Genomic DNA, 6,975 nt, shown 5'->3' with positions numbered 1-6,975 from the left:
GAGGTGCAAAGTATGGAAACTACCTTCAACTATTGCTAGCTCGAAGGTTGGGTGTGGTTGAAAAGGTAGCCATCACACCTTATGAAATATATGTCGCCAAGGATGGATACACTAAGGCAAGAACAATCAGTGGTGAGTAAATTCTCTGTATAGCAAAGTTGGTGGGTTCCAGAAAGAAACACTCTGGGGAAAATTCTTTACAATTCAAGAAAGTGCATTCTCTCTACTCCCTTAAGTAGTCTCCACTTATGAATAATAATAATGGCCTGAATTTCTACACCTTTCACTTTATACAAAGCATCCGAGTTAATGTATGCATCAGTAGGAATATTTTCTTCCACTAGTGTCTTGTTATGTACTTTGGGGCTGAAAGATTAAGGGAGATTCTTGTATCACCAAAACCTATAATCTTCCCAATGCTAGACTATAATGCATCCTTCAATGTACATGCCTTTATTTTATTATAATAGTTTCTCATGAATCACCACAAGTTGTATGGATCAATCCAACCTCTTGTTATGCAAACTATGCATATTGTAGCCAGCACAAAGCTTAGATTCCAAGGCATTATTAGAAGCATACTGGGGAGCACAAATAAACAATCTTACTAATCAACTAGAGGTTTGAGAGTGAATCTTGTGCAAGGTGCAAGAAGACCTATCGAGGGGAATGGTGGGAATCGACCACAAATGCGGCAACAAGCAAGGGAGATGTTGTGTTACAACTAAGGAGAAAATGGACATGGCATGTACAATTGTCCTCACCCTAGAAGATATAATCTGGAGTTAAGGCCACGTAAAGTGGGTTGCCATGATTAAAAGGTTATTTACAACTTGAAGAGTGGGTGTCAAGAGAACCTTGAACTAGAAACGTTTGCCGATGAGTGGAGCTCAACTGGATGTTCCTCATCGGTAGAAGAGGAAGAGAGTTCAAGTGGAGAGAGTGATATCACTCTCGAAGTTATGGGTATCACCTTAAAGAAACCTACCTCATCAAAAGACAACCTAAGAATTCAAGGAGAAGATGTATGGGATGCTAGCCTAGAGAAGATGATATCCAAGGATATAAAGGATGAAGAAAGGGAGGGCTATGTGAATGTTCTCAAGAAGTATGCATCAATGTTTATTTCTAATTATACTCACATTATAGGTGTCAATGCAGTGAAGTATCACATGAAACTCAAAGAAGGAAGTAAACCTATAGTACAAAGATTGAGAAGACTGGGAGTTTTGCAATAGGATGCATTGTTGACGGAGGTGGAGAGACTTTTAAATGCAGGATTCATATACCCAGTGGGAGATTCACAATGGGTCTCCCTAGTAGTAATGAGGCCAAAGAAAATGGTAAGTGGCGAGTATGCATAGATTACAAGCCACTAAATGCTGCAACAAAGAGGGACCACTTCCCTCTCCCATTTCAGGATGAAATCTTGAATGAAGTAGCGGGACATGAGCGGTATACAATGTGGGATGGCTACTCTGGCTACTTCCAGATTCGCATTGCAGAGCAGGATCAAAAGAAGACCACTTTCATCACACCATGGGGTTGTTTTGCCTTTCGGGTCATGCCCCTTGGTCTCACAAATGCCCCAGCAACCTTTCAATGATTCATGAATATGGTCTTCCAACCTTACTTTGGTAAGTCCATAAGGGTTTTCATAGATGACTTTTGTATTTACAGCTCAAGGAACATATATCTACGCAAGGTTGATGAAGGATTTACTCGCTTAGCTAGGTTGGGCGGACGACTAAATAAGGATAAATGTCACATTGGGGAAAGCAAGGTTACACTACTAGGGCATGTAGTGTCAATTGAAGGAATTGAGGTAGATCCAAAAAAGGTAGAAACATTGCTAGCTCTACCTTTCCCAACCTCCATCAAACAATTAGTCTCCTTCTTACAAAAGCTAAGATATTTGGGTAGATTTATACACTACTCTCTCAGGCCATATATCCCTTGCAGCAACAACTGACACGCCAAGAAACACTTGTATGGAGTGAACAAAGTGAAAGATATTTTAAGGAGATAAAGAAAATATTGGGGTCACTTCTTATAATCCTCTAGCCTTGTTGGGAAGAAACATTCTTTGTAAACCCTAGCGTGGGAGAAGAGGCCATTGGTGTTGCTCTCCTACAAAAAGATCCAAAAACATCCTTCATGAGGCCTGTGTATTTTACCAGCCGCCTCATGAAAGCCTCAGAGAAGGCTTACACCTCCATGGAACAACTAGTGTTGGCCCTCATGTTTGTAGTAACCAAATTTCGGCCATATTTTCTTCCAAATAGGTTTGTGATCATCACTGTGGAGGATATGTTTCCCTATGCACTACAACATATGGAAATCTCTGACAAAATAACAAAGTGGGTGGTCCGACTTCAAGAGTTTGATTATACAGTGCAGGTTGAAAAAACAACTCGAGCATTCCTGGCTGATATTTTGACAAATAGCTGCTATGAGAAAAATCTCAGGGTAAAAAGAAAGGACCTTCCACCACCCCCATCCATAAAGACTCTTGTAGATGCTTATATTCTCTACTTTGATGGTGCATACAAGAGAACTAAGGATAAGGCAGCCGCAGGCATTGTTGTTTTCTCTCCTTTAGGAGAGAAAATCTATGGTGAAGGAATCATCTTGGAAGGTGTCCACTCTAACAATGAGGCAGAATATCAAGCTTTATTTCATGGTCTTTGTTGGTGTCTTAGTAATTCAATCGAGAGGTTGAATGCTTTTGGAGACTCCATGCTATTGGTAAGGCAGATGCAAGGTACATGGGCATGCAAAAATACAAACCTCTCTAGTAAAATGAAAGAGGCCAAATCTCTTATGAGAAGATTTAGGAAGGCACAAGTACATCATGTGCCAAAAGACCAGAACAAGGATGCCGACCATCTAGCATTATCAAAGCTGAATGAGTCAATGGTGGGAGCAGTGGCTATCAAACCCCCACTTTAGCAAGGCAAGGAAGACTTAGAAGATATTCTACACTTCTTAGAGCAAGGAGAAGCTCCCAAACACCTGATTAAGGGAGAAATATAGTGGCTAGCTCGGAAGGCTACAAGATATCGCATGGTAAATGATAGTTTGTATTGTCTTGGTAAGGATGGTGTGCTTAGGAAAGTGCCTTCAAAATGGAAAATTGAAGAAATCTTAAAAGCTTGCCATGATGATGTGTGTGGAGCCCACTTTTACAAGTCGGCTTTACTTGGCCCAGTCTACACCAAGATGTCAAATATTGGTGTCAAACATGTGAAGAATGTCAGAAGTTAGGACCACAACAGCTCATAGCAGAACCCCAAACCCCAATCAAGGTCTATGGACCCTTTGAGAAGTGGGGAATTGATGCCATAGGGCCTCTACCACGCACTCCATCAGAAAAAGAGTATATTATCATGGGGGAAGATTACATGACTAGATGGATCGAGGCTATGCCAACTAGAAGAATCGATGCTAAGGAAGTGAGTAAATTCATCTTTGACCACATTTGTTGTAGGTTTGGTATCCCTCTTGAAATACTATCAGATAGAGGACTATGGTTTAGAACTAATGTGGTGGGTGAACTCATGCAAAAGCTAAATATTCAACGACGACACTCTACCCCTTACTACCCTCAATGCAATGGATTGGTGGAAAAGGTAAATGGAATGATTTGTAAAATCATCAGCAAACAAGTACATTCAAGGCCCCGGGATTGGGACAAGCACCTTAGTGGAGCTCTATGGGCTTACAGAACCTCCTTCAAAACCATGTTAGGGTTCACACCTTTTCATCTAGTTTATGGACAAGAGGCTCCTTTTTCTATTGAGGTGAAATTAGCTTGCCTTTGGGTATTAGGTGGCTCAATAGGCTCTCAAAAAGAGAAGTTACATCAAAGATTATTGGACCTAGACAGGCTACAATTGGATCATGAAGAAGCCATCAACCACCCACTGCTCCCAGGAAGCTGAGAAGTGTAGAGAAAAGTTCAACAAGAAGCTAACAGATAAAAACATCAAGGAGGGATCTTTAGTGCTTCGATATAACAATCACTTTGATAAAAGAAAGGATGGCAAGTTTCTCTACCGGTGGGAGGGACCGTTTTGGGTCACAAAAAAGTTCAACAATGGCTCCTACAAACTTCAAGACATTGAGGGAAAAGTGCACAAGACCAGGGTAAATGGATGGTGCTTAAAATCCTATCACATCAGGGTGGGGTCAGCTCAAGATACCAAAGAGTGTCTAGAGGGATAAATACCTCTAGCCAGGTTGGAGGGGCTATATGATCCAAGAAAATCACAAAAAAATATTTATCTAACACTTTGTTGATTTTTTGTACATTTGGAGGTTTGAAATAAAGAAGAGGGTGGGAACAACCTCTTGGGAAATCCAAGAAATCACTGAATGGAAATATTTCATGGACCGGTTTACCAAGGGGGGATGAAGAGTAAAGATCAATGGAGGAAGGTGAAGGGAAAATTTGTAATATGAAAAGAAAATATATGAAATGGATTTGGAGCCATTCAAAGGACATGTGAGGCTCATAATGTCATGGCTTTAGAGCCTTATGATACTTCAAACAAATGGGACCCTTCTTGGAAGCATTAGTGAAAGAAAAATCAGGCACATGATTTTGTAAGATTTTTTAAAAATACTTCCACTCCGATCCAAAAAAACTTTTCAACATGAAAGTTGTAGCGTGTGAGCTGAAGTTTTGGTTGGTGATTTTTTATAATTTTTTGGAGCTACGAGTCGGGAGATATGGCCAAAATGGTGGACGCCAACTTTTTCCAACTGTGGTGGAGACCACCTCCCAATTTTATACACACCCACACTTAACACTTTCATAAAACATCATTCATTAGACTCCCAACCCTTTCCCCTCTCTTCTTCTCTCTCTTAAGCTAATAAACCATTAGAATTCTCCTCCTAAATCACCCTCAAATAATTCTTAATTGTAGTAGTAATGTATGAATTCTCACTACTCTCTCTCCATTATTGCTAGATATGATCTTATTTTATGAAGATTCTCTATATTTTTTTATAGGAGAGCTCTTGGACTCAAGCTATGGGGGGGAGAATGGAGACAACTCACCTATGATGGAACTTGATTAAGTAAAAAATTGATCAACAAAACATCTAGATGGATCTTCCACATTGGTGGAACCGCCTTAATGCAGCTTTGGTGGTGTTAATTCCTATTCTATCTTAACATTCTCCCTGAACACCCTCAAGGCCTATATTAAGAGGCCTTCTTAAGCCCTATTGAGCCTTCCCCATTCTCTCTCATAAGCTTATACAGTTCATTCCCTTACCATAGCTTATGCATGCTCTATAGTGTAATAAGCCCATGCTATTGGTATCCATATTGTGTATATTGGTTATGTATTGACGGTTCTCCATCTCTTGTACCCTCTTAAGTTTTATTGATTCATTTATTTTTTGTAGTTCTCTCTCTCTCTCTCTCTCTCTCTCTCTCTCTCTCTCTCTCTTAGTTTTCCTCTCTTCCCCCTCACAAGCTCCTCTTCCTCTTGCATAGCGTCCTAGTCCGCTCCTCCATGACTAGGTGGTGCCCTTACCTCATTCACTTTGTGACAGAAGGGAGTTTGGCATAGTATAGAGGCTACCATATCGAATTTCTTTTGTCAGTGCGCCCTTACACTTCCATACTAGAACCTAGCACTTCCACATTCAAACTTCCATACCAAAACTTCATACTAGTACTAGCACTTCCATTCTTAGCTTTTCATACTAAAACATCCACAGTAGCCTACATTAAATTGCCCTTGCAATTCCACACTAGAACTAGTACTTACACACTAACACTCACAATAGTTTTTCCACACTTAGACTTCCATACTAGCAGTTTCATACATGTACTTCCACACTCAAAATTTCATACTAGAACATCCACATAGTACTGACACTTTTATACTATATTTTTCACACGAGCACTTCCACACTAGAACTAGCACTTCCATACTAGCCCACACTACAATGCCCTTGCACTTCCATACTAGCACTTTCACACTAGAATTTTTATTGAAACTTTCACACTAGCACTAGTACTTCCACACTAGAACTTTCACACTAGAACTTCCACACTAGCACTTCCATAGTATACCTAGCACTTCCCCACTAGAACTTCCATAGTAGCACTTCCACACTAGCCCTTGGACACTTATATTTCCACACTATAACTAGCACTTCCACACTAGCCCTTCCATACTAGCACTTCCACACTAACCCACACTACACTGTCCTTGCACTTCCATGCTTGAATTCCCACACTAGTACTCAACCTCCACGTATCCCACTCCCACACACACGCTATTTCCACACACCCATTTCCTTCCTTGTAAAATATTAATTGTATCTAATTGTATCTAGGAGTCTAATTCTGAATTGTGTAAGGCTTGTCTTGGCACATTGCCGTGTTGGTAACTCAGATACATATGGCATTGCTTGCATGAGTGCACCTTGATTTTGGAAGGAAAGAAATCTTGGCACAAACTCATCCTTGTATGTTTTGGAATCAAAGTATCTCAAAGTGCCTCAATAACTTCTATGTTTTAAAATCAAGCATTAGAAGAAATATCATAGTGCCTGAAGAAGTCAACAAGAAGCTTTTAAAGGTGAGGTCAAGTAAAACCAAGAAACACCTTTTCACATCACAAGGACTAAATCATATAAAAACAAAACACTCTCCTAGGCTAAAATGTTTGATTGATTTTTTCGTATGCACTTGTGAAATGGAACGGTGATCCTAGCCCCAAATCAGTCACTAGAATATCAAGATCAAAATCTAGCATAGTTACAATACCATTCTCAAGACCATACCTCTCAATGATTTCATTGACCAAGTGATTGACTTGGTCAATCTAGAAACATCAAACCGCAAGCCAGGCCCAAAAGCATATCAAAGGAAACCCAATAACAATTGCACCTAGAGTAAGAGCAAGAAGAAGGATTCTAAGTCAAGAATTTGAGGAGACAAAGTTG

The sequence above is a fragment of the Lygodium microphyllum genome, chromosome 24 (genome assembly GCF_053477565.2).
Source record: "Lygodium microphyllum isolate KBCC chromosome 24, Lygodium_microphyllum_v1.1.10, whole genome shotgun sequence".
Taxonomy (NCBI): domain Eukaryota; kingdom Viridiplantae; phylum Streptophyta; class Polypodiopsida; order Schizaeales; family Lygodiaceae; genus Lygodium; species Lygodium microphyllum.
Note: the sequence above shows the minus strand (reverse complement) of the source record.